General features: G+C 47.8%; 1 pseudogene across 1 annotated transcript; it reads right to left on the bottom strand.

Moving 5' to 3' along the window:
- Window positions 1–13190: 13190 nt before the first annotated feature.
- LOC146185757 (trypsin-1-like) lies at window positions 13191–24877 on the bottom strand (annotated as a pseudogene). The gene is made up of 7 exons (XR_014708288.1): window positions 24736–24877; window positions 22447–22550; window positions 21790–21929; window positions 20925–21003; window positions 19242–19425; window positions 15672–15808; window positions 13191–13526 (listed from the first exon to the last, which is right to left on the bottom strand). The product of XR_014708288.1 is annotated as a trypsin-1-like (transcript).
- Between the last annotated feature and the right edge of the window lie 1131 nt (window positions 24878–26008).

The following is a 26008-nucleotide window of genomic DNA, read 5'->3' on the forward strand; positions in this document are numbered from 1 at the left end:
TATCCAACCCTCCCGGTAGAAGTAGGAGGTAGCCCTGCTTGACTGCTCTGACCTGACGGCCCAACGGATCATGGTCGAGCAGACCCGGGCTGCGGCCGACGCCAATGGGCTCCCGTAAGAGGGAGCCCACATAGTGATTGTAAGGGGCGGCCCCTTAACGACCGCTCCCCTACCCCCCCCTGCACAAAATTGTATCTGTCATTCATTCATTCATTCACAGTAAAGCACGCGGATTCTATAATACATACAAATCACGCAATAACATTGGTTAGGCCGTAAAATGAGTACTGTGGGGAACCTTCAAGCCATGCTTACCGCACCGAAGCCTTTATGGCCTATTCTAATAAATTACGACAGGCATCTCAAGTCTGCTTCCCCGTACAACAAACCGCACCTCGCCGTCCGTTTCTAACTGTCCAGACAAATACTTCCAAATGACGAGGCGCAGCATCTGCAATGCTGGATACATTGCGCGGGCGGGAGTGCGGCGCGCCTAAGCGAGGCACTGCGACGCCACAACATAAACAGGACCACAGTAAACACAAGACGTTCGAAAGGGTTGCGCCGGCGACTGACGCGGGGGTTCATGCGGACGCTAAACATTCTATATGCGAGCCGCCACATTGTTGTCGCAACTACACATTCGGAAAAAACATGCGAGAGGCTCTCGGGAGCACTGCAGTTGGCGCACTGGTCATTGGGAACAATACCCCATATGGCAAGACGCTGTCGCGTGGGGAGGACGCCCCAGCGCCTAAGCCAGTCAAGATCTCACACTTAATTTGGCAGCCGACAAGCTGGCCACTCTCGCCATTGGACAGCGGTCTCTCGTTGCTCATCAGCAGAAAGCCTGCGAACGGCAACTAGGAAACTAGCTCGCTGATGCATATGGCTGGTAGGTCGCCTGCATTAACATCAGACAGGTAAGCATCGAGAGTCGACTTTGTCTCAGCAACCTCGCGGTAAAAAGGAAGAGGTCTGTACGCCTGTGGACAGAGGTATAATGTTCGGGTGTAAGCAGATGACGAGCCGTGCTCATCCAGTACAGGATGAGCGAGCGACCAGGGTAAGACTCGTCAGCTAATAGCTTCTCCACCAGCCTTAACGCGAGTACTCGAGCCACTGTCGGTATGCACAGCAGGCCAAGGCCTCCCCTGCTCGTCGGAAGGTATAGGATGTGACAGGCGACTAGCGCTGTCCTGCCGTCCCAAACGAAAGTCCCTATAAGGGACTTTTGTTTGGGCGCGGGATTGTCGCGATACGCGCCACATGAAGGGGGAAAGCGCACGCTCGTGTCTTGACGAAACTGACTTTAGCATTGAGCGTGAGGTTGAAACGCGCTGCGTCACGTGCATTGCTCGCGAAAGCTCTCCCAGGTGCGGAGAGAAACTCCGCTTGGCTCAAATAGCACGCCAGGTACACGCACTGCGTCCACAAACGGCACGGCGGCGTTAAGGGCCCTTGAACTGACCGAAGCGGAGTGCGTTACTTTTCTTCGTGTTGAGCTGCGCTCCAGATAAAGCTGCGTATTCTGAAAATATGTTCAAAAAAAACAATGAAACTGTCATTGTCACGCACGAAAAGTGAAATGTCGTCCGCGTATGCAAATACAACGACAGTCTCCTGTCCTACTGATGGACAACCTCGAATACACCTGTACGCGGCGACCCTACGCAGCAGCGGGTCGAGCGAAAGTATGAAGAGTACCGGGGAGAGCGGGCACCCCTGACGCACTATTTCGGCAATTTGGCCATTCAGTACACTGCTTGCCTTGTCAGATGGAAGGATGCACTAGGTGCGCTCCTCCTGTGAGGGTACAGACCTCAACCTGCGACCATCATTTGGCCATTCAGTACACTGCTAACTGCGTGTAGTACACCTTAGTAAGCACTTAAGAAAGCGAGGAGAAAATAGAGGGCCAAGCAATACTATTCTGGTAAGCGCGCTTACATAAACAGAGTGCTTCCGAAATCGACATCCATAAAAATGAAAAGTTCCCTTTAACAGCTCTGTTATTCAAAAGTGCAACTGTATTTGTTCTATATAATACAGTTGTTATCATATTAGAGAAATTCTAACTCAAGCAATTGGTGATCACGTGACAAACCCCGCAAACTCACATGAAATAAAAAACATGAAACATTCAGGTAGAAAAATGTAGTGTTTATCTCATCAAATCAACGTCCCTGTTATAACTCATTAAATATCAATAGGCAAATGGGTGATTTTATCACGTGTATGTATTTGTGTCTTCTTGCTCTTGAGTGATCCATAATTAGCACTGTATAAATCGCTGTGTTCGCTGTATGGCCATGTACAGGGGGGCTCGGGTATCATTTCAGTGAAAATAGTTCGCTTTTAGAGCGCAGCTTTTTGTCGCTCCTTCCTGGGTTTCGCGGCGTCGACGTTGTCCCTCGTAACCAGCTCTACTTTCACTCCCACCTTCCTTCCTTCCCTTATGGCGCGATTCGGGTGTCCAGATGAATGGTGGCTGTTCCTGGCCCTACGGGGCTGGGACTGGTAGGTCAACGCCGCTTGCGAAGGGGGCTAGTCTGCCACCGAATTTTTATCTGTTGTAGGCCGTCATTGCACCCGCTACCGACAGCTGTAGCGGCGCGCTTCTTTCTTTCCCTCTTCTTTTAGAGTTGCGCCCGCTCCTGGTTTTCGCGTCGTCGTCGGCGTCGGCGTCGACCGCGTCGGCCTCGTAACCAGCTTCGCTCCCCCTTTCATCCCCTCAGTTCAAGCCGGCGCTTCGGCAATCGGAGCCTCGCAGGAAGACGAGAGGGGGGGTGCAATCAGCGGCGAACGATGGGGGCAGGAGCGCGCGCAGCAACCGAAGAACACGAGGACAGGAAGAGTGGGAGGAAGGGGGGGGGGGGGGGTCGCCGGAGACAGCGCTAGCAACGACTCACTGATGCCGCCGCTAGCCAGTCAAGATAACGTGACTGCGTTGTTGTGGCTGTGGGAAGAAGGAAAAGAAAATGCACGGGCTTACTACTGGCTCTGTAGCTGAGCCACCTCCGTTGCCTGATTTAAACTGATTTATTCATAGGAAGGGAAAGGCGAGGTAACTGTCTCACTTGTTTTCTGTGGACACCGCAACCGCGCCGTAAGGGAAGGGAGGAAGGTGGGAGTGAAAGTGGAAAGAGAGAAAGAGGAAGTGGAGGGCTACGGAGCTGTTTCGACCACCTGGGGATCTTTAACGTGCGCTGACATCGCACAGCACACGGACGCCTCTTCGTTTCGCCTCCATCGAAACGCAGCCGCCGAGGTCGGTTTCGAATCCGGGTACTCCGGCACAGTAGTCGGGCGTCTTACCACTGCACCACCCCGACGGGGCGTCCGCTGCCTCGTGCAGACAGAAGAGAAAATAGAGAAGAAAAGGAAGAGGGGAAGGAAGACGCTCGCCGCAACAGCGGCCGTCATCCACCACCAAAGCGGTGGCGGGTGCAATGACGGCGTACAACAGATAAAAATTCGATGGCAGGCTAGCCTCCGCCGCAAGCGGTGGTAACCGACCTGTCCCTCCCCCTCAGGGGAGTCTGCCACGTGACTGCGTAGACTGATTTATTTATAGGAAGGGAAAGGCGCGGTAACTGTCTCACTTGTTTTCTGTGGACACCGCAACCGCGCCGTAAGGGAAGGGAGGAAGGTGGGAGTGAAAGTGGAAAGAGAGAAAGAGGAGCCGTAGTGGAGGGCTACGGAGTAATTTCGACCACCTGGGGATCTTTAACGTGCGCTGACATCGCACAGCACAACACCGTCGCCGCCATGCAGAAAGAGGAAGAGGGGGTCCCCTCTCTTCCTGCGTGGTGGCGAGGGTGCTCTCCGGATGCCGAAACGCCCGCTCGCTGGCAGCGGATCACGGTGCGTGCATCCCGTTCTCACTCGCTTCACTCGCTAGCGGCGTCAGCGGCATCAGTTAGTCACTGCTATCTGTTCGTCGCGCAACTTTCCTATGGGCCCACGCGCTGCTTCCCACAACCTTCCGATAACTCAATTGCTCTCTTCTTTTCTCCGACCACAAAGCTTCTTTCATGACAGCCAAGAACTGTTCGTGCAGTGTTTCTTGATATAATACGCGTGAAAAAATAAAAATAAAGTTGTCTGTAATTGTACATACGTGTCTTGCTCGAAATCTTTGCCTCAATCTATCGAAAATGTGAAACAGCCGATAAGCTGCGCTCAAATTTCGCATTATTAAGTAACGTAATTATGGGCAATTTTTTCTTAAAGCAGACAAGAAAGAAAAGAAGAGGGAGAAAAAGAGCGCGCCGCGACAGCTGTCATCAACCACCTAAGCGGTGGCGGGTGCATTGACGGCTTACAACAGATAAAAATTCGATGGCTGGCTAGCCCCCACCGCAAGCGGCGCTGACCTACCATCCCAGTCCCATAGGGCCAGGAATGCCACCATTCACCACCTCGCCACCCCGGAGGTGGCTCAGCTACAGAGCCATGCATTTTCTTTGATTGATTGATTGAATGATTGATTGAATGATTGATTGATTGATTGATTGATTGATTGATTGATTGATTGATTGATAGGAAGGGAAAGGCGTGGTAACTGTATCACTTGTTCTCTTGTGGACACCTCAACCGCGCCGTAAGGGAAGGGAGTAAGGTGGGAGTGAAAGTGGAAACCTCCTTCTTACAGCCACAACAACAAACGTGACAGATACCACGCCTTTCCATTGTAACCAGCTCCACTTTCACTCCCATCTTCCTTCCTTCCCTTACTGCATGATTCAGGTGTCCACAGAAGCAAGTGCGAGAGATACGGCGCCTTTCCATTCCTGTGAACCAATTATGAAAGGCACGCTTCAGTGCCCCGCCGGGGTGGTGCAGTGGTAAGACGCCCGACTACTGTGCCGGAGTACCCGGATTCGAAACCGACCTCGGCGGCTGCGTTTCGATGGAGGCGAAACGAAGAGGCGTCCGTGTGCTGTACGATGTCAGCGCACGTTAAAGATCCCCAGGTGGTCGAAATTACTCCGTAGCCCTCCACTACGGCTCCTCTTTTTCTCTTTCCACTTTCACTCCCTTCTTCCTCCCTTCCCTTACGGCGCGGTTGCGGTGTCCACAGAAAGCAAGTGAGACAGTTACCGCGCCTTTCCCTTCCTATAAATAAATAAGTTTTTACGGCGCGGTTGAGGTGTCCGCAGAAAGCAAGTGAGGCAGTTACCGCGCCTTTCTTTTCCTATAAATCAATCAATCAATCAGAGCTCAAGTGGAAGACGTGACCACACATGGTACACACTGCTAAGATAATAATTCATGAATAATGCGAGCGCCCCCACCGAACTCATGCCCACCTGCACGTTTGGATTTCGTGCTGGCCTTCCTACACAGGATGCCTTCTTACAGCTAAAACATATTCTCGACTGTCAAACCTATGATTCCAAAGCCATCTTAGGTGTGGATCTTACCAAAGCATTTGATAATGTTACACATTCAGCAATCCTTCAGAACCTTACAACCCTGAGAGTCGGCGCCAAGTTGCATAATTACGTCCGGGACTTCCTGAGCCAGCGCACAGCCACACTTACCTTTGGCGACCACTGCCTTCCAGAGATCACGCTAGGTGCACGAGGTACGCCCCAGGGCGCCATCCTCTCCCTTATACTATTCAACATAGCACTTCTCCACTTACCCGAAAAATTAGCCCAAATCCCCGACATTCATTTCAGCCTCTACGCCGACGACATCACTGTCTGGGCTAACCACAGCAGTGATGCCGAAATAGAGGGACATCTACAATTGGCACTAAACACCATTGACACCTATGTAAGGGAACGTGGCCTAACTTGCTCCCCTTCAAGATCAGAACTCATTCTCTACCGCCCCAAACAATACGATTCAGGCAGTCCGCCTATTTCCCTCGAGCTAGGTACCCATTTGATCCCACTAGTATCCACAATCCGTGTGCTGGGTCTAGTTCTTCACTCGTGGTGCGCGCGGAGAAGTCATAAAGACTCTCCACAGACAAAATCAACAGACCACCCGACTGATTTGCCGCATAGCCTACCGTCTGGCTGGCTTACTGGAGCGAAACACACTTCGCCTCACCCAGGCTTATATTATAAGCCGCGCCACATATGCCCTCCCATACCTCCCCCTCAAACAAAAGGAGAGAGACCGGGTGAACGCGCTCCTACGAAGTTGCAAGAAAACGGGTCTACGACTTCCCCCCAGCACATCTAATGCCCGACTCCTTAAACTCGGTGTACACAACACTTTCGAGGAACTTAGAGAGGCTACATTAACGGCACAAATAGCGCGCCTATCCAACTCGGCGGCTGGCAGTACTTTATTATCCCACTTAAACCTAAGCCCAGTTACACACCTCATTGACGGTGTACCCCTTTCTCCTAACCTCCGCTCTAATTTCATCGTACCTCCAATCCCTAAAAACATGCACCCTGAGCGATACCAGGGCCGCAGAATAGCCAGGGCTCATGCCCTTCACAGACAATATAGCGAGGACCAAGAGGTGGTCTACGTAGATGCAGCAGAATATACGTAGGCTCCCGTATGGTCCTGGCTGTAGCCGACAATCAAGCAAAGCTGCTTACTTTCAGCTCTATAATCACCAATTCTGCCAAAGAGGCAGAGGAGGCAGCCATCGCGCTTGCTCTCATCTCTACATCTGCCACAAAAATTACCTCTGACTCCAAATCTGCGATTCTAAATTAGGCCAACGGCTATATATCCCGCACCGCTGCTCGCATATTACGCTTCTGGCAGCCCCGCCACACTATAAGCCTCATTTGGACGCCAGCACATGCCGGCCTCCCTGGCAACGAAGAGGTTAATTCCCTAGCCCGAGGTCTTACATTCCGGGCTAGTGAAACGGAGCCCTCTGTACAGGCCGGGGAGCGCCTTCTCTCTTTCCGTGATATTCTCGTGTACTACCGGGACAAACGAAGGGAATATGCATCCCCAGCCCCCTTTCTCACCATAGCGCAGGCCGTACACTGGCGAAGCTTCGGACGGCTCCATACCCTATACTTCTACATGCCCGATACCCAGACCAGTTTTCATCATGCAGACTGTGCGGCAAACCAGGACACTTCATACACATCTGTGATGTTATATATGGGCCCAGGTCCGTTCAGGAGCTCTGGGCAGGTAGCAGAGCAGGTTCACAGACACACGGACGCTTTTCTTTTCTTGACCAATTAACGTAACTGGCACAGACATGCATACAGCCTAGCTTATCCCAATAGGATATGTCCCAACACGAAACCGTCCTACTTCTGGTTTTCCGCTCGTGGACTAGATGCCGGTGCAGGCGAGTCCGCCGGTGCTCCGTTCACGCCAGTCGCCCGAGGACTCGGTAGCGCGGCAGGCCACGCTCCGGCGTCTGTGTCCGGCGTCTGCTTCACAGTCCGGGGTACTGCGGTGTACCGCGGGGTACCGCGTCACGCCCGGGTACTGCGAAGTGCGGCACCAGTGCGGCAGCACAAGTGCGGCGGCCAGGCACGCTGGAGCGGTTGAGCTGTCTCCGCAAGCTGTTCGCCGGATGGCGAAGCGCTGGGCAGTACCAGCCCTCGGACCAGGTGCCCGACAGGTGCTGGCGAGCCGGCCTTGAACGCCAGGCCCAGGACGATGAACTCCGCCGCCAGCGACGCCCAGGAGCGTCCGACCCGTTCGCTTGCCGGAACAAACTCACGCGCACTGGCCCGCCCCGCACGCGGCCACACTTCACTTCCTTTCGAGCCACCCGCACGCTCGCCACAATCACCATCATCACAACATCCTTCTTACATGCCCAACCTTTCCTCATCCCCCATCACCGAACGTCGCAGAGTCCTACTGGGAGTCTCTCCTGAAGAGCACTTCAAGTCAAGAACAACGGAAGATTATCTCCAGTGCTATGAGGAGGATTGCTCTTCAAGGACTTTCTTTTGCTTTATAAGGCTGTCTCCCACATAGTAAGGGAGCACCCAAGTGCCATGCAGGGTGCTTCGCCCCCACTGTTTGTTCAATGGCAATAAAATGTTTCTACCACCCACCACACCGAACTGCAGGGCAACATGTGCAGTAAACGAGAATGCACACACTCACAGAGAAAATCGTCATATTTTGATGTAGTTTGCGTATATACAGCTAGTTTGATAGTCCGGATCTCTAGCCGATCGTCCCTTGGCTTTCGAGGAAGGCCTGGCCCCGGATCTAGCCCGCCCTAATTTTCCTTTAAAACATATATCGCTGGAAATTCGATGACACACTTGCTAACTTTCCCTACAGCGTTTTTCAAGTCAGTTTAAGATATTTGTGAAGGTTCTTCTCTTCTGCAGCTTGTGGCATTAGTCTCTTCGCCGCGCAACGTTTCCATGGGTAATTGAGAAGCGGTAGAGGTTACTCCGTGGTGTCAATCGATAGAAGGTGAGGTAATGTTGGTGCTGAAAAAATACAGGCCAATAAGTTAATTAGGTACCTAATTACAGGCAAACAATGTAAACGTTGTCCGCAGCAGTTGTGAGTAATTGAGAAGTGGTAAAGGTTAAGAGCAGTGTCAATCGATAGAGGGTGACGTAATGTTGTCTCCGAAAAAATAATTGGTCCAATAAATTAATTAGGTAATTAATTAGAGACAGAAATGTAAAAGTAAAGGCGAAAATGGTCTGATTAGCCAATGGCTTGGCGCCACGTTTGCATGTATCAAATACTAAAATTGTTAATTAAATCAGTCAATTAAGGTAACGTCAAGGATGTGACGTCACGCAACTTGCAATCGAGCCAAAAAAGGGCGTAGGAAGGGATTGGCGCGCAATTTGGAAGTACCGAAGGCTAAAATGGGTAGACAAGAAGTGAATTAATGTGACGTCAAGGATGTAACCTGATCTAATTAGTGTGAAAGTTTGAGCATTGCGATATTAAAGAGAAAAGGCTAGAGGACGGATCCCTGAGGGGTGCCCTTACGAGGGGAAAATCATCGTAGTGGAGATCTCCTACTCGAAAGGAGGACTTTCTACCCGAGAAAAAGTATCGGATATAGTTGTAGGTGTGGGCTCCAGACCCCGAGTCCGTGGAGGTTTTTTAAGATCGCAGCATGTCTGACATTATCAAAAGCCTTGATGCTCAGTCTGAGAAAAAGCTCACAAGATGGCCACCGCCTGTAAATCGAATCACGCCTGTGTGCTGTACGATTTATGCACGTTGATCTGCAATCAAGTGCGCGATAAAAAGGTGATCTCAATTATTCTGGAGACGACATCTATTTCTTTCTCACTGAGCGCATGAGATGAGGCGCCCGTGTGATGTGCGATGTCAGTGCACGTTACTGAACCCCAGGTGGACTTAATATTCCAGAGTCTCGCACTACAGCGCCTCGTTGCTCCTTTTCACGGCCGGCGCTGTTTAGGTGTCGATTGCACCATTTTCTTCCCTCAAAACAACGTTTATTGCTTTCTTTCTTGTAGTGATAAAGGCAAAGCCTTCTTTGAAGAGCCTAGAAATGGTCAGATACGAAGCTAGGCAGATCTGACAGCTAACAGCTGCGCTGCAAATTCACGTTAAAACAGTGAGCAAAAGCCTCATGTGAGCTTCGCAGCGTAAAAAGACTCCAGGAGTACGAACTCCGATTTAGACTGCCTATACTGTTTTGACCTTTAAACGGACACTGACAATTTTTATGTTAGCGGAATCCAATACTACGATATTTCGTGACATTGCTCTCACTTGTCCGGCAGCAAAGATGCATTTATTGATGAGATATTGCGATAAGAAGTTCTGCAGCTTTTTTTTCTCTGCCGGTTGAATTCAAACAGTTCAACCCAACTACGTATTGGATAAAATGACACCGTCCATGACGTATTACAGACTCCATGATAGCTGGCCCGCGGCGAGTGGTGTGGTCCAGCAGCAGCCGAAATGAAAGCATGCATAAAACCTACCGCCGGCCTTTGCGTCGTACCGTCGTCAACATATTTTCTCTTTTGTACCAGCCATGGATCCAGTTTCTGAATCCGACAATGATCGGTGTTCTCGCAGCGACTGCTGGCCTGCACTACAACGGCCTCAACACCACAGATCGTGCGATGGCTTTTGCGGGTTGAAGCGGCGCAGGTGCGCGGCGAAACATGATCTTCCGAAGAGCCCTTAGCCGTTTCAGCTGCACGTTTAAAGCAAAGCTATGCGAGCGTCCCTGCGCCAGAACATCACCGAAACTAAGAACAAAGCCGCCTGTGGCGCCGCCAAGTAGGTTTCTCTTTGCCTTGTTCCATTTAGGTTACATTTTCCCCGTCGTCTCCACGTGATTCTTACAAATTCGAGAGAAGCGTGCCCTAACTACACGAACGGCCTCATAGGTCGCGCCGCGCTCAGGCTCCTCCAGAGCGCGACCCCATATAAAGTCACACACAACATCTACTGGGTGCCAGGACACACCGACATAGCAGGGAACGAACGCGCCGACGAGGTAGCTCGAGGGTACACGAGCCGATCTTCCTCCCAATCGGACGATCTACCCGAGCGAGTCGGCCCTACCGTACTCAGACATTCTGAACTACTATAAGGGGGTACGGATCCGCTATCCGCCGCCTCATCGGGATCTAAAACAACAAGAGGCAGTGTACTGGCGAAGACTGCAGACAGGAACATTCCTTAACCTGCATATCCTAAACAAGATTTACCCGTCGCAATATCGGGACACCTGCCTATGGTGTGGTAGCAAACCTTCGTTATACCACATCACGTGGCAATGTAGAAATAACGATAGCTTTAGTAAAGACCTGAGTGCGGAACAGTGGGAGAGCCGGCTCTCCAGCGGCGATCTGGATTGCCAACTAGGTCTGATCCAGCATGCCCAGCGAGCAGCGAAGCTCAGCGGAGCCCTGGAATAGGGGCGCCGACCCTGTGAGAAGACGGAAGATGGACCTCTTCTGCTACTAGCACAAGACCTTCCTAGAGAAATTAACGTATTTCCTATCCTATCCTATCCACGTGATAGAAGCATGTTATTATGGTGGAGAGAAAACCTACTACTCGCGTATAACATGCAGCGTAATTAACCTTTGTCAGCCTCCGAGATTCATTGCGCGTCACGTGACTTGCAGTTGCGAGCTTCGGCCGTTTCAGTTGTGGCGGCGATACCTGTATCTTTTTTCTTGCTCTTTTCTACCTTACTAGAACTTTGTTTTCAGTAATAGTGATCTCTTTGTGGTCCGGATTTGATGTTCTATCGATGCAAGCCCACTTCACTTTTCTGTTCAGTGTCCCTTTAAGTCCGATAAATGTCAAATCGATATTGAGCCTTTGCTTTCCTATAAATCAATACGTAAATTAGTTTTATAGGACAGGAAAGTCGCAATATCGCGAGATCAACAGTCTCACAACAGTTAATAATCTAGAAAACAGCATTGGCCTTACTGGAGTATTTAAAAGAACAAACCGTTTCTCCCATAGGACCGTTTCTCCCGGCAGCTGTTCTTCCTCCCATTAGTGCCCGTAGAAGCAAGTATTCTTGCTTCTTTCTCTGATATAATTTATTTATCACATACCTAAATGTCCATTGATATCCTTGATTTTAACCCAAAATAAGTGAAGTTTTTGTTCTTCTGGTGCAATTGGTTTTCACTAGTTTTTTTTTTTGTGTGTGTGTGTGTGTGTGTGTTCTGAGTACCATTGCGAATAGTTTGGAAACGGTAATATACTATCGATCATGTCCATACCATCAACCAGGTGATCGAAAAATGCTCGGAATATAACCAGCTCTTATACATAGCATTCACTGATTACGAAAAAGCATTTGACTCAGTAGAAACCTCGGCGGTGATGCAGGCATTGCGAAATCAGGGGGTAGACGAGCCGTACGTGAAAGTGCTGGAAGATATATATAGTGGCTGCACAGCAACCATAGTTCTGCATAAGGAAAGTAAAAAATTCCCATAAAGAAAGGTGTTAGGCAAGGAGACACGATCTCCCCAGTACTATTCAAAGCTTGCTTAAAGGAAGTATTCGGAGACTTGGAATGGGAGTAGTTAGATAAGGGTAGATGGAGAATACCTCAGTAATCTGCGATTTGCTGATGACATTGCCTTGCTAAGTAACTTGGGGGATGAACTGCAAATAATGGTTGATGACCTAGACAGGGAAAGTAGAAAGGTAGGCCTGAAAATCAATATGCAGGAGACTAAGGTTATGTTCAACAGCCTCGGGAAGGAACAGCAGTTTCCGTTAGGTAGCGATGCACTGGAAGTAGTAGGCGAATATGCCTACTTAGGACTGGCAGATCCGGATCATGAAAGAGAAATAACTAGAAGGGAAAGATTGGGATGGAGCGCATGTGGCAAGCACTCGCAGATTATGACTAGCAGCTTACCAGTATCGCTCAAGAGGAAAGTATACAACAGTTGCATCTTACCTGTACTCACCTATGGGGCTAAAACGTGGAGGCTAACCAAGAGGGTTCTACTTAAGTTGAGAACAACGCAGAGGGCTATGGAACGAAAAATGGTAGGGGTAACATTAAGAGATAGGAAGCGTGCAGAATGGGTAAGAGAAATAACTCGTTACTGACATTCTAGTGGAAATCAGGAATCCCGGCCTCGGCGGCCGCTTTTCGATGGAGGCGAAAAGCAAGACGCCCGTGTGCTGTGCGATGTCAGTGCACGTTAAAGAACCCCGGGTGGTCGAAATTTCCGGAGTCCTCCACTACGGCGTCTCTCATAGCCTGAGTCGCTTTGGGACGTTAAACCCCACAAACCGAACCAACTGAATTTCATTACTGTCAATTTCTTTGTTTCACTTCTTGTGAAGATTTAGGCAGCTACAAAATGTTCCAAGTAATTTTTCTAATTTTGTTTTCTGACGACCAGTTTCGCTTTATAATTCTTGAAAAACGGAGTTCAACCTGAAATTACCCTGCTATCTCAAGTTCATACTGCTGACGTTAACGTTAAAGAGCTACGTAGCCTTCCTCTCCATAGTGAGCACGGGCTGTTGCTCTTACGCGTAGAAATGCATTAATAAAGAAAGCCACGAAGGATCTACAACGCTGCAGTACCTTTTATTCTTCCGCTATCTCCTCATCCCCCACTTTTTTGAGCACCGCATAAGTTCTCGCAACGTTGCCGTCACTTGAATGTAATTGTGTGTTTATTAAGGGCGTAGATGCGCTGTCACAAAATTTAAAAAAAAAAATTTTTCATTTTTTTTTTAAATCAAGTTTATTATGTGGCTATAGCATGAGATGTTATCAGATGGTAGGCATCAATAATTTGGCTGTGCGATATTTAATAAGCATTCAGCACTGAGTTGAGGTAAACGCGCCGCTCTTCATAAAAGGCAGGTTGGCACAAGCTTGGGCAGCACTCCATGAGTTTGGGGTTGCTGCAGCAAACCAGCAGGGCCCCGAGCTAAGCGCGCAGCGCAGCCATGTTCTCAGCGATCCAAGGGATGTAGGCGGAGACCCTAGTGTAGAAGCCGGGAAAGATCCCGCATCCTAGGCCAAACGAGACGACGCCAACCAGGGCGTACAGGCCGCTGTTACGCTGCACAGCGGGGCCCCCCGAGTCTCCCTGCGAGAAAAGGAAGACGTAAAAAATGCGAAGCGTATACAGTTCGTTCGTTCAAAAAGGCATCGCCGTCGCCGTAACCCAGAATTGGGAGAAACAATGTCGGATAAAAGGCGCACGTAATCTTGTATCGCTCGATGCGGCCCGCAGGGTAATTAGGTTCTTAGGACCTAAAACCTCCCATAACATTAAGTCACCAAAACGGAAGTACGGATAATTTATGCACAATTCCGGAAAGCGTATAAATTAGCCTTCGCATCAGCAATTCCATGCGCCCAATTAAGCTTTTAAGGCAATGGACATCTCGGCCACCTACGAAGAACACAAAACAGCTATCCTGATCTGCCAAGAACGTAAACTAGAACAAAATCAGACTGGAGGACACCTGCTGAACATCTTGGAACGACCCATCATCGAGGAAACTAATCCTCAAAGAGAAACACTCACTCTCGAGAGCAGAGTTGAATACAAGTTCGTTCCAATCGCCGGAAACATGGACCGTCTTCACAACAGCCAAAAACGACAAGCAAGAAGTCGTCACATACAAAATAATGTCATCAGAAACAGCGACCTGCTCTATGCACACGCCAGCCCCTATCTGGGGAGAAAAGTGGCTGTAGCCACCGCAGTAAACCACAACAGAAAAGAGGTGACCAGCTTATCGGCCAAGACTACGTAGAACATGCCGAGGAAATAGCAATCGCCCTTGCTGTTAAACAGACCAACAACTAAGGAATAAAACACATATACTCAGCGATTGCAAAAAGGCCTGTGGAGCCTTCCACCTGGGACGGGTATGCAAACGGGCAAACCAAATAATGGAGCAGGAAAACAAGATTGGAAACTTGAATCACAATTCGGTGGATATAGGCACACGAGGGAATCGACAGGATAGCCCGTGGGCATACCTTCCTGGCATCTTCGCAAGCTACCCCAGAGCCGTCAACCTCTCTCGCATACGAGGAACTAATGGAATACTTAAAATCAGCAAGGAAACGACATGCAGAACCACACAAAGACCTCGGCAAAAAGGATGGCAGCGGCCTGTAGGAACATACAGTTTACCAAACCTCCAAACTTAGCAAAGTACTACAAAATCTGTCCCAACCAAATTCATGAACAATGCGTGCACCGTATGTGATGGAGTCTCTAACATCATTCACATCATATGCAATTACAAAAAAAAAAATCTGTTAGAGAAGTATAAAACTCCAGCACTAAGCCAAACGGAGCTGGTCCAGGCGAAGCTGGTCCACACGGGTCTCTAAGCAGCGCAAGTTGCTCACCAGGGCCTGGGAGGCAGCCCAAGCCATTGGAATCAAAACAACCCACGCAATTTGGTGAACTAATTAAAGCTCTCTCTACCTCTCTACCTTCCCCTCCCTCCTCTTAGCATTGCCTTCCAAGAAGAAGAATCGGTGACTCATATGCTTCAAGAGGTCAAGAACACTCAACCCAATGGAAATGCTGCCTCTGTCGCTGCTGCTAAACGAGCTGCCCGGGCAGAGGCTCAGCGCCGCCGACGCCAGAGTCCAGATGTGCGCGCCGTCGCAGCAGCAGCTAAGCACCGCTGCCGAAGCACAAGCTAGGCACCGCCTACGAGAGGACCCTGGAGTTCGCGCCATGAAGCGCAAGATGCGCCCGAATTTCCCGTTAGGAGTGTTGTAATCGCCTTTAGAATTTTTTCATTTGTTAATCGAAGCTAAACCACAGCCTTTTTTTTTTTTTTTTTTTTTCATTCTGCTTTGTGTCGTATTTCAAGGCGCCTTCGACAGTCTACGATATTTTTAACCAACCAAGTTTAACAGCAATCAATGTTTAGAAAAGTTTCTGCAGGGTCAAAAGTCGTCGATGTCTGATGACTTCTGGCGCTGCATTGTCCATCACATACACAAGAGAGCGCCAGAAGTCATCAGATTCGTGTAACCAACTAGCCTGCACGAAAGTTATACTAAGTATCTCGATATCAGTGTCGCTGTTTTACATCGTGAACGAAAGCCTCGGGCCTTCATCCGTTCGTGATAAAGAATGCGAGCTTGCAACGAAGTGCGGACCGGGAATGTTTCTATTGTTATCTTAACAGCACATGGCAAATAGATCAAACAAGAGGCGCGCAGGTAAGATGAGAGAAGTGCACATGAGGTACACCTGACAGGAGTCCCTGCCGGGAATTCCTGCGCAAAACATGGTGGTGGAGTTGTAGCTGGTGAGGCCTGACGCAGTGCAGGCGAACTGGCCCTGCACCGGCACAGTCACGGTCTGTAGAGTCGGCGATGACGGCCCACCTGGAAGAAATCACGCAGACAGTTAGCGTCAAGGCGATTTAAAATGCGCCAATTCCATGTCTACGTGCATTTGTGTATAGTTCTCGGTAACTTTGTATTTGTTTTGTTTCCAAGCGCTGCTTGTCTTCGGTGCAGGTGTTTCTTCCCACCTCCGCAGTATTCTTCCCATCAATTAGACAAAATATTCAAAACCTCCCACACTTTTCACCCATTGCCTGAATGAAGAAGAGAACAAAAAATGTGCAAGTTTATGCTGGTTAAACTTAATTATTCGAGTGTGCCCTGTAGAGCATGGCTACACATCAGCCTGACTCATGCGCCGAAGCGTTGACGCCCAAGGACGCACTTCACTCAAGGCGAGGCTAAACAACCAAGCGCCGGTGAAGCAGTTGTTAAACCCCCGCCTATATAGTCATGTGGTCAGAGTACCTTAAGGCCAATTCAAACGACGGATGAAACTACTCATTCCGTTCATGAACAGAGCATCACGGCATCCGAATTGGCTCCGCCTCGCCCGTGGGTGAGGACGAGATGCCGGACGGAGAGCGGGCGACGGCGCGGACAGAAACCGCCGGAGGCCGGTGCTGTACCACACAACTCCATTGTTGACTAGGGTGCTTCGATGACCAGCAGAGACGAGGGGATCCAGGTGCCCTATTGTTGATTAAGGCCCATCAATAGGGGAGCCTTACTGTTGGCACTAATAAAGCCCCCCCCCCCCCCCCCTCCCCCTCTGGTTCCTGTTAAAAAAGAATGCAAATATGTCTGGTGACCCACTTATAAGATTTAGTTCTTCTATAAAGCAGCGGAATACCCCCACAGTTTGAGAGGGGAAAACGCGCGTCTGTTTTGTCTCGTGAAGGCTGCGCCATCAGCGAGCGAGGCGGAGCCAGTGACTTCGGGTCACGTGGTGCCCGTCCGCTCACGTACTCCACCGATACCGCGCGTCGTGTGAATCTGCCTTTAAAGAACCCCATGTGGTCCAAGTTCCCGAAACCCTTAAATGCGGCGTCTGTCGGCTCAGGTCAAGTGCGCAAGAGAATGGCCTTGTTAGTTGCAGAGCGAAGAGGACACGCTCCAATACCTCAAACCTGTAACCCTTTTCCTGAGAGGTCTCCCTGCACGTACCACACAGTCCACAAAACCCGAAGATAAACTGGATCAAGGACAGGACGTTCTCTATCTTTATTGATGGAGAACGAATTGGTAAATGCCCCTCAAATATTGGAGCGCCACAAGGTTCAGTCTTAGTCCATTGAAATACTTCCATCACTTTAATCCTAGTGCTAGCTGTGCTTCGACCAGCTTTGTCAGGAGTAAAGTGGAGGTAAACGCCTTTTAAGAGGGGAGTAATGGAGGTGTTAGCATCTTTATTATTGACATATCTTCCATGCCAATGGCTTGGGCATTAGGAGAAAGCATTCAAAGGATGCACTTATTAAGTCTTCTTACTTGCGGAAATATGAAAGTATTTCGACCTTCTGTTGCTACATCTATGATTTTTTACCTACTTGCCATTTCGCGCACATAACATGATCAATAAACTACGTCGTAAAGCCAATTAAGCTGACAACTATAATGGTAGTTTATATACATTCAGGAAAGTGTATAGCTTAGGATGCATTGGTAATAGTAAAACGCGGAATTAAGAAGCGCAACTACTAGCCCGATGCATGTTCACACCTCAGGAGTGCCTCACGGACCACCTGCAAGAACTTCTGTTGGAGCTTTACAGTATCCGTGATGCGATGGGGTCTATATATAGCCTCTATAGTAAAAGCCCTTAGCACTTATTAAACAAATAAAAAGACTTCAGATGAAAGCAAGCATCACTCTGGAGATACATGATTTCATTAAAGAAAAATGATGAAACGGCCAGATACACTGGCGCAAGAAGATGCTCAGAATGTGACCAGAAGAAAGCTGACGCCCTTACATGCCAAGCCCAGAGGGCGAATACTTCCCTCACTAAATGCCCTAGTTCCCTTCGTATCCTCTATGTCCACTAACTATGTATCCGCTCTTCCCATCTTGACGTCACGGCCACAAAAATGCACATATTGACCTGTTGGGGAATTAATGTTTGTGTCGTTTTTTTTTTTTGTTTTTGTTTTTTAGTTCTTTACGGGTCGTTATTTTAAACCCTGCGAAAGATACGTTGGTGGGATCTGTGCAGGTTAATTGTACAGCAATGCGGACATTATTTACTTGACAAACCTCAGGAATTAAGTCAATAATTAACTAAAACTAACTAATGAACTTCTTATTTTTACTTTAGGGGCCAAAATTAATTACGAAAAAGAAAGCTGTCAAGACAGCAGCTGAGCCTAGCTTTTTTTATTATTATTTCCTTTATCGGCAAAGCAGTTCGAAATGGTAAACGTCAAGGTACCCATTTTTAGGTCATAAAACTGGCTTCCCGCTAAGCACCATTTAAAACGACATCACTGGGCGTTGTATTGTCGCGTAAACAGCGCTCACTGCTTCTAGGGCATAAAATAGACAAACCAACGCCATTTTTTAAATATGCATTGCGGGAAGCCAGCATTACGAGCTAAAAAATGCGTATTTTTTACGTTAAATATTTCGAACATCATTGCCGATAATGAAAATTTAAAACTAGACTTAGCTTTCCTCTTAACGGCGCTCATTTTGTTATTATAACGTTGGCCCTTAAAATGAAAAATGAAAAGCTCATTACGTAATTTAAGTTAAATAATTGATTAACGATAAGCTCTATCCCGTACCACATAACGTCCGCCTTGCTATGCAGTCCACCGACCCAAACCGCATTGACGTATCTCTCACAGGGTCTAAGATAACAAGCTGTAAACAGTTAAAAAAAATACATTCGGTATATTGGTCGGTTATGAGGTCACTGATCTTCGAAATAATATTTTGTACACGTGCTCCGATACTTCCGTGCACTTAACCCTCCTTAACGAGTGTTAGTGCTGAGTCGGTGACGTACCGATGAGGCCATGGAGAAGACGCTGCACAGGGCCCATGCCTTCCACGCTGTCCTACCCTTGCGGCTAAAGAACACCGTTGAGACAGAACGTACTGACCTTACGCCCACAAGTCTTCAAATTAGAAAACAGTAATGGTACCACACCACTAGAGATGCCACTCTCTTATGGGCCAGGTTTGGAACTGGAGGTGACAGGCATAATGATTACCTTCATTGGTCACAAATGACGTCATTGACATTTTGTCTACGAAAGCCGACGCATAAGGCAATGAAGACAGAACCTACGTCGTCAACTGAAAAGAGCCTTTCGAATACAGCTATCCTTGCGAATACATGTTTGTAACGAAAGGGAACCCTCGTAGAGAGTGCTTTCGCGTCATGTTCTTTTGTACTAATTTGTACTGGAAAGAGTTCTAGCAGTTGGTTACAAGCAATAGAATGACCGCAGCATTGAACACGCACCCATTCGAGTGGCACCCCATCCGGTGACGACGACCTGACCCCTGAGCCTGTAGTCAGCAGGAGGCAGGCAGACCGCGCCGATATGCCCCTCACTAGCGGCTACGTCGAAGGGGGCGTCCAGCTTGAGCATCGCAATGTCGTTGTTCACGTTGCTGAAGGACTCGTGCACTGCGATCCGCGACACCTGCACACGTGTGGGTACGCCTCTACTATCTATTTCTGCAGAAACAGCCGCGTATGAGACATGCGGGATAACGGCGTCATACGTGCAGTGTTGCACGAGTGAAAGCTGCCTGGGGTTATCAAGATGCACTTGGGCTACGGTTAAGGGTTCTGTGGGCCAGGGGGCAGAGGCCCTTCACAATGTTAAATGCCATTTGACAGTGTATCCTATAGCGCCATCTGTCCGGCTAACGGGGAAAGGCCTCCAATATTTCTTGTTTTTATTTGAGAATCAGAGGTGAACTCTGAGGTTTACGGGCCTGATTTTAACCCAACGTCGCGTCCTCTGTGGAAGACTCCCCTGCATATCCATTCATGTCCGCGTTTACACTTAAAGGCATAAACCGAACATAAAATAATGTTACGAAAGTTCTGCCCAAGATTCAGTAACGTGACTTGTTGCGTTCAAATGTGATGCTAGTGTTAAAATTAACAAATATGTTACATGTTGCACAATAAACATCAGTCCAATGTTCAAACTCTGATGTTCTGTTTAGAATGTTTGCTGAAATCATAACTACAAAACAACTCTGCCGATATTTTCAAGCAGTGTATCTCAAAATTTTTCCTGCTGTCAGTGCAGTAATGCCTTTCAGGTGGCAAAACTTTGCACATTTACATGCCTCATGATGATGCCTGCCATGGATTACATGTGCAGGCCAAAGATTTAATTAGAAACCATTATTATTTATTTCTAAAAATTACATATATTCCAAATATTTGCTATTGAAATACCGTAGGCCTCAGTTTTAGTCTTAGAAAGCTAAAGAAATGCAGCGCGTAAAGAGGACAATTCACCGCCCCTGCCTTGCTCTTAACGCTCTCCAAGTGCTATTCAAAATCATTCCGTGACAACCAAAAAAAAAAACATATACCGCCGATAAATTAAGGAAATATTGAGGGCAGTCGGGACGACTTCATTCCTTCCTTAGTTGCATCAATCATCTTTTAGTATATAGCTGCCTTTTTTTTTTTTCTTAAATACAAGACTGCTTATTGTCATTACCTTTAAAAAAGAAAATAGGGCGGCTACTGCACTTTCTGTTACTTATTTTCCTAGCAAGTTAACCTGATCCAGGGGCAACAGCCTTTTAGTAATTTGGTTCTTGTTGCTATTGTGATTAACATAATTGTGGCAACGCATAAGTTCAGCTCTGAAACAAAGATTGCGCGACAGCGCATATGATCAGAATTGCCTTCGAAGTGTCTACTCAGTGTAATATGTGCTGCTCCGTGCATTCAGACACACTGGGACGCACACTCAGCGCTTACTTATTTCATACATGCAAGATACCCCTCAGTGATATCCATACACTGTGGAGATATCTGGTACGTCCTCGTACGGATGACTTCCAAATTTAATTGTTGAGCACGTGACGAGGAAAACAGATAAACTTCACAGGTGTTTCCACGCTAGACTCTTTCATCTGAGCTTTCAAAACACGAGTGACAAATGCTTACCGAACGTCTCTGACTGTAACTTGGCGGGTCTCTCAAGTCCAAGAGGCCGGCTTGAACCGAAAGCTTGTCTGGGGTGGCACTGATGGAAGCAAGGGTAAAGGCTCTTTTTGCTCATTCATTCCAATTCTCATTCAACCAAAGCAGAAGCAAATGTTAACAGCAGTGCAAATTTTTGGTGGTCATGTTGTTGTGGTTTATAGTTCATCACTTTAGAATACTTCGCATTTCGCTGTGATATTATTGTTGAAAATGTTATAGTAAACCATTTCTGTTAAAGCCCTCGGAATGCTGCAGTGGCAAACCAGGTTCTTAAATTACTGGTTAGGCTGAATCCCTCCCCTTCCCGTGCGTGCTGAGAGGCGGGGGTGAGGCCAGCAAACACTATCCCCTGACCAATGTCAGGAATGGCGCATGTTAAAAAAAAAAAAAAAAAAAAAAACGCTGTCAGACGTCATTAAGCGTCCCACCTCAGTACACGTAAGAAACATTCCTGCAGTGCTGGGATGGCGCTGTAATCAGCGCGTCAGTAGGGTGACTATAGGCCAACACCGTGTTTACAAACAAAGCGGACGCTCACGGCGCCGCAGCCGACTGGGGGTGAAAAGTAGGGTTAGCGCCCATTGGAATACATGGAACCGAAAGATTTCAAAGCAGTTTTCTCATTTCACAGGGCACATATGATATCGTTATTTAGAACAGAGTAACCATGAACATCCTAGAACAGATTGTGAAAGTATGAAATCCCATTACCGCGCTCTTTCGCGCACGTTCGGGGATGTTGTCGCGTAATTATGGCTTTCTCTCCTTTACGTTTGCTTAAAATCGAAATAGGTGCCTCGTTGAAGTTTAATGAAGGATATAAAACCCCAAAATTTATGCCCGGATGAGTTTAAAAAACTGCTGCTCTTACGAGTCAACGCAATGCGCTGCCGTCAAGATGATGTCGGGTGCGATGACGCTACCTCCGCAAAAGTGGAAGTCGTCCGCTTTTCTCTGGAGAGACACCTGCGCTCGGAAACAAATTGGCACAATTCGTGATTACTGCAGAGCTTCCTGCAGCCTTTATGTGCGAGCTATCACGATTATGCGCCGAACTGGTGGTCAGAGCACTTACATGCTCTTAGTTGCTTTTTGATAACTGCACATAAACACAGCATACGCAGCTCTACCGTGAACAACAAGCGTGGCATGTCTATATTTCTTTTTGCAGCAGAAGCTGTTTATCATATAGGCTTTAGTGGAACAATGTGAGAGTTTCCTGGATCAAAGCTTCGCGTAGTCCCTGGAGCGCCGCGCCACCGCCACAGGCGGCACTTAGCCGCAGGTGGCTGGTCTAAACTGCGCGCATTCGCGCAGAGGGGTGCACGACGCCAGCACGGAGCTGGTCGCCGTGCCACAGCTGGCCGAAAAGAGCACTTTTCACAACAGCTTTTCTCACCAAAACTATCCTTGTATGTATCCAGGCACACAGCCCTTTCTTTTTATTCTCAGTCACATCCCGCGCTGAAATGAAACTTCTTACCTGCCACGGGTATTGACCCTCTTGAGCCTGCGTGCCGCCCACGATCCTGTCGTCTCTCAACCGCTGCACTCCAGATACTCCACATTCGGGTTCCTCGACACCACCTTGAAGTTAGCAACTCGTCAGTTCCCATCGTGCACAGTACTAAGTGCCGACTTAGTGCAGGTCGTCCTACTAACGCAAAGCCTGCTTGATGTTCCACCCACCCTTGTAAATATCAACAGTTCTGCACGTGCACCAAAATATAAAAGCAAGGAATATTCGAAATGAGAGCCACTCATCTTGAGCTTTATATTAGCTCCTATTCATATTCACATGGTGTACCGTCCAAACCCACACTTGCCGGAGAAAGTGTGACGGATAATTATATGTAGCACTGCAACGAACGCCGATAAAAGGCAAACAATGAGAGGCAAATGATAGGAAAGGAAGGGTATAGGCTTTCGTCATTCCCCTCTTAAAACGCATCTAAGAGACCCTCTAATTTTTTTCTAGTTCACTGTGCCAAGGGCGTTAATTAGGAGTTTTCAAGTATAGCAGGTTTCATGTCGCGTCAGAAGTGGCGTCATGGCAGACCTGATTTTGATCGACGCATACTTCCTGTTGTGAACGGTCGTGATAAGTAGGTGGCAGGATTAGCTCAACACTAATTATGACGGTGGTCGACACGGCTGTGTCTCATTTTACAAACGAAATGTATCGCCTGCCACTGTCCAAGAAGCTCAGTATACCTTCGATATTTCGAAAGTAGCCATACAAGTAGCAGAGTCTATCAGATATACCGAAACCAGATATTCCGAATTGCTAGCCATATCAAGCATACATATTATACCATTGAAAATCCTGTGTAACAGCATAGGAAAGTTGCACCGTATATATAAAAAATCCAATTTAACTAATTGTTCGTCGAACGGCGCACTGTGACCCTGCAAATGGAGCTTCTCCTAACGGTATATCTCTTTTTTTTTTTTTTTTACGAGTACGGAAGCGGGTGCCTGCGTGGCCTTGAGCGCCTCTGCAAGCACTGCGCTGTGAAGCGGGGTGATGAGAGAGCAGCGGGTTATAGTTGACGATGACGATAGTTATAGATGAATTCGAGGCTGCTGCAAGCTTCTGGTGGTATTCGGTCTCTTGTACTTAATTTGTACGTAACGTCACTGACACGCGGTGAAGATGACCTAACTAAACAGCGGGCCTTGGTATGGCGCGTTTCACTGGCGAAAGCTTTCAACTGGTGGTAATCAACTGCGCCTTCATTTTAATGAGCGATTGTACAATACCACACACACACACACACACACACACACACACACACACACACACACACACACACACACACACACACACACACACACACACACACACACACACACACACACACACACACACACACACACACACACACACACACACACACACACACACACACACACACACACACACACACACACACACACACACACACACACACACACACACACACACACACACACACACACACACACACACACACACACACACACGCACGCACGCACGCACGCACGCACGCACGTCGTGTTCCAGCTAAACATAAACAAGCTTGTCCTAGCCCCAGTGAAACAAACTGAGAGCTGTTGAGAATTATCAGGCCTAATCTGCAGCATTTTGTCCCCTATACACTTAATCAGTTAGTAACTGTTAGTTAGCTTTTTACTTATTAGTTTGAGGAAAAAACTGTCCACTATAAAGCCAGTAGTTAAAAATTTTGCTAATTAGTGTTGTCAGTAAATAATCTACGCAGAGTGAAACAAAAAAAATACTGTGGACTAGGCTGTGCGGCTAGCTCTCAAGAGCCGTGTTAGTTTCACTCAGATAGGACACACGTGCACGTGCTTTAGTGCCGCTACTCGTACACTGGCGGCGTGAACTGTTGTATGTGTTTCTTCCTGTGTCCTGTCTAAGTTGTTGCGCATTTCTCTTATATACTAGACAAGACAAATTTGTGTGCACAGGATGCAGCGAATCGCCCAGGACAAAATCTATTAGCGCAACTCATGCATTCAGAAAGAGAAAATATCGACAGAAAAGCGAGACAAGCTACTTGAAGGTCATTACCATTGCTGCCGTTACACGTATGAATGTAAGCCGGTCATCAACCGCAAGGCACAGAATTGTCTAGTACCTATCATGAATTCCGAATTATACCCTCGTCGGAAAAGTGCACACAGGGGGCGATTTTCTTCTTTGTTTGTTTGTTTTTACCGACTGCGATTTTAAACCTGTCGTAACTTGCTCTCAAATAGCACTCACCACATGCCAAAGATGCGACCGCCAACGTAAGCAGTAAGCAAAGGACATGCATGTCGCTTCGTTCGAGGAATATGACCGTGGAAAGAAAGGCCCCGGTGAGGGATGTGGCCCAAGTTATACCGTCCTCCCCACTCGAGACCATCGATTCTCAAGACGGACGACCTTTCTCTGACAGGCACATGCACATATGCGGGACGCGAAGTTCTCTACCCGGCTATTGTCCAGAGAGGATACACGTGCGCGCATATATTCGTTTTCTGACATAGCAGAGTCCCGAGCTCGACATATTTTTTTGTTGTTGTTTTTTTTTTGTTAAACCAATAAATCGAATCGATCGGTCAAGTAGACAGAAAATTCTACACTGCTATAAGTGAGCTAATAAAAATGCGAGCCATTATTTAGGTACCTTTTTTCTGCATTATTTCGCTGCTGAAAATCCGAGAGAGCTGACGGTTTCCCGGCTGAAAATACACTGGTTCATAATAAAGTTTGAAATTTCAAGTGCACTTTTCGGTATAATTTGCACTTTAGGGATGATGGTGGTGATTTAATATCGATGATGCGGCAATTACTTGGACAATGACTGGCATGATTGGTCGGCCCGAAGTTGAATGAGGCATCAATTTTCCAAGTATTTCACCTCAAAGAAGCTGGGAACTGGGCCAGTGTACGTGTACTTTAGGGAGGTTGGCAGCATGACAGTGAAGGCAACAAAGCGACAAATAAAACAACTTTTTTTTTAATGCATTACCATATATCAAGCACGATGAGAGATATCCGATCATTTGGAAACCTCCTGTACGTGGTACAATGGTCACTGTCTCCCGGCCACATCGCCACGTAAATACAGAATATGACCCATCAAAACAAAAGGGATCTTGTCACGTGTAGTATGTGGCATATGTCTGCTTGCCTTGCTTTTCTGTTCAAAAAAGTTAGAGTTCAAAGTCACGCAATGAGCGACAGAAAAAAAAAAAAGAAGAAATACAAGTTGTGAGTACCCTCAGCTCACAATATAAGGGCAGTTCCATGACCCCCAAGTGCTTTATCAACCTATCGTGATAGCTCCACGGGCACACTTCTAAACTATGGAGGTTTAGGAAAACATATGATATTTACTTACTTGCCCAAACTTGTGCTATATTCTTTTTACAAGCTGTGCAAGTGAGTTCTCGCAGGAACCACTCTAGGTGCATGCAGATTTGAATGAAAATGTGGGCACATGTGCTCTTGCAACAAATGACATGAACTGTGGCTGGACTGCTGAACTCTA

Source organism: Amblyomma maculatum, chromosome 6, assembly GCF_055883805.1.
Source record: "Amblyomma maculatum isolate TAMU_Amacu chromosome 6, ASM5588380v1, whole genome shotgun sequence".
NCBI classification, from domain to species: domain Eukaryota; kingdom Metazoa; phylum Arthropoda; class Arachnida; order Ixodida; family Ixodidae; genus Amblyomma; species Amblyomma maculatum.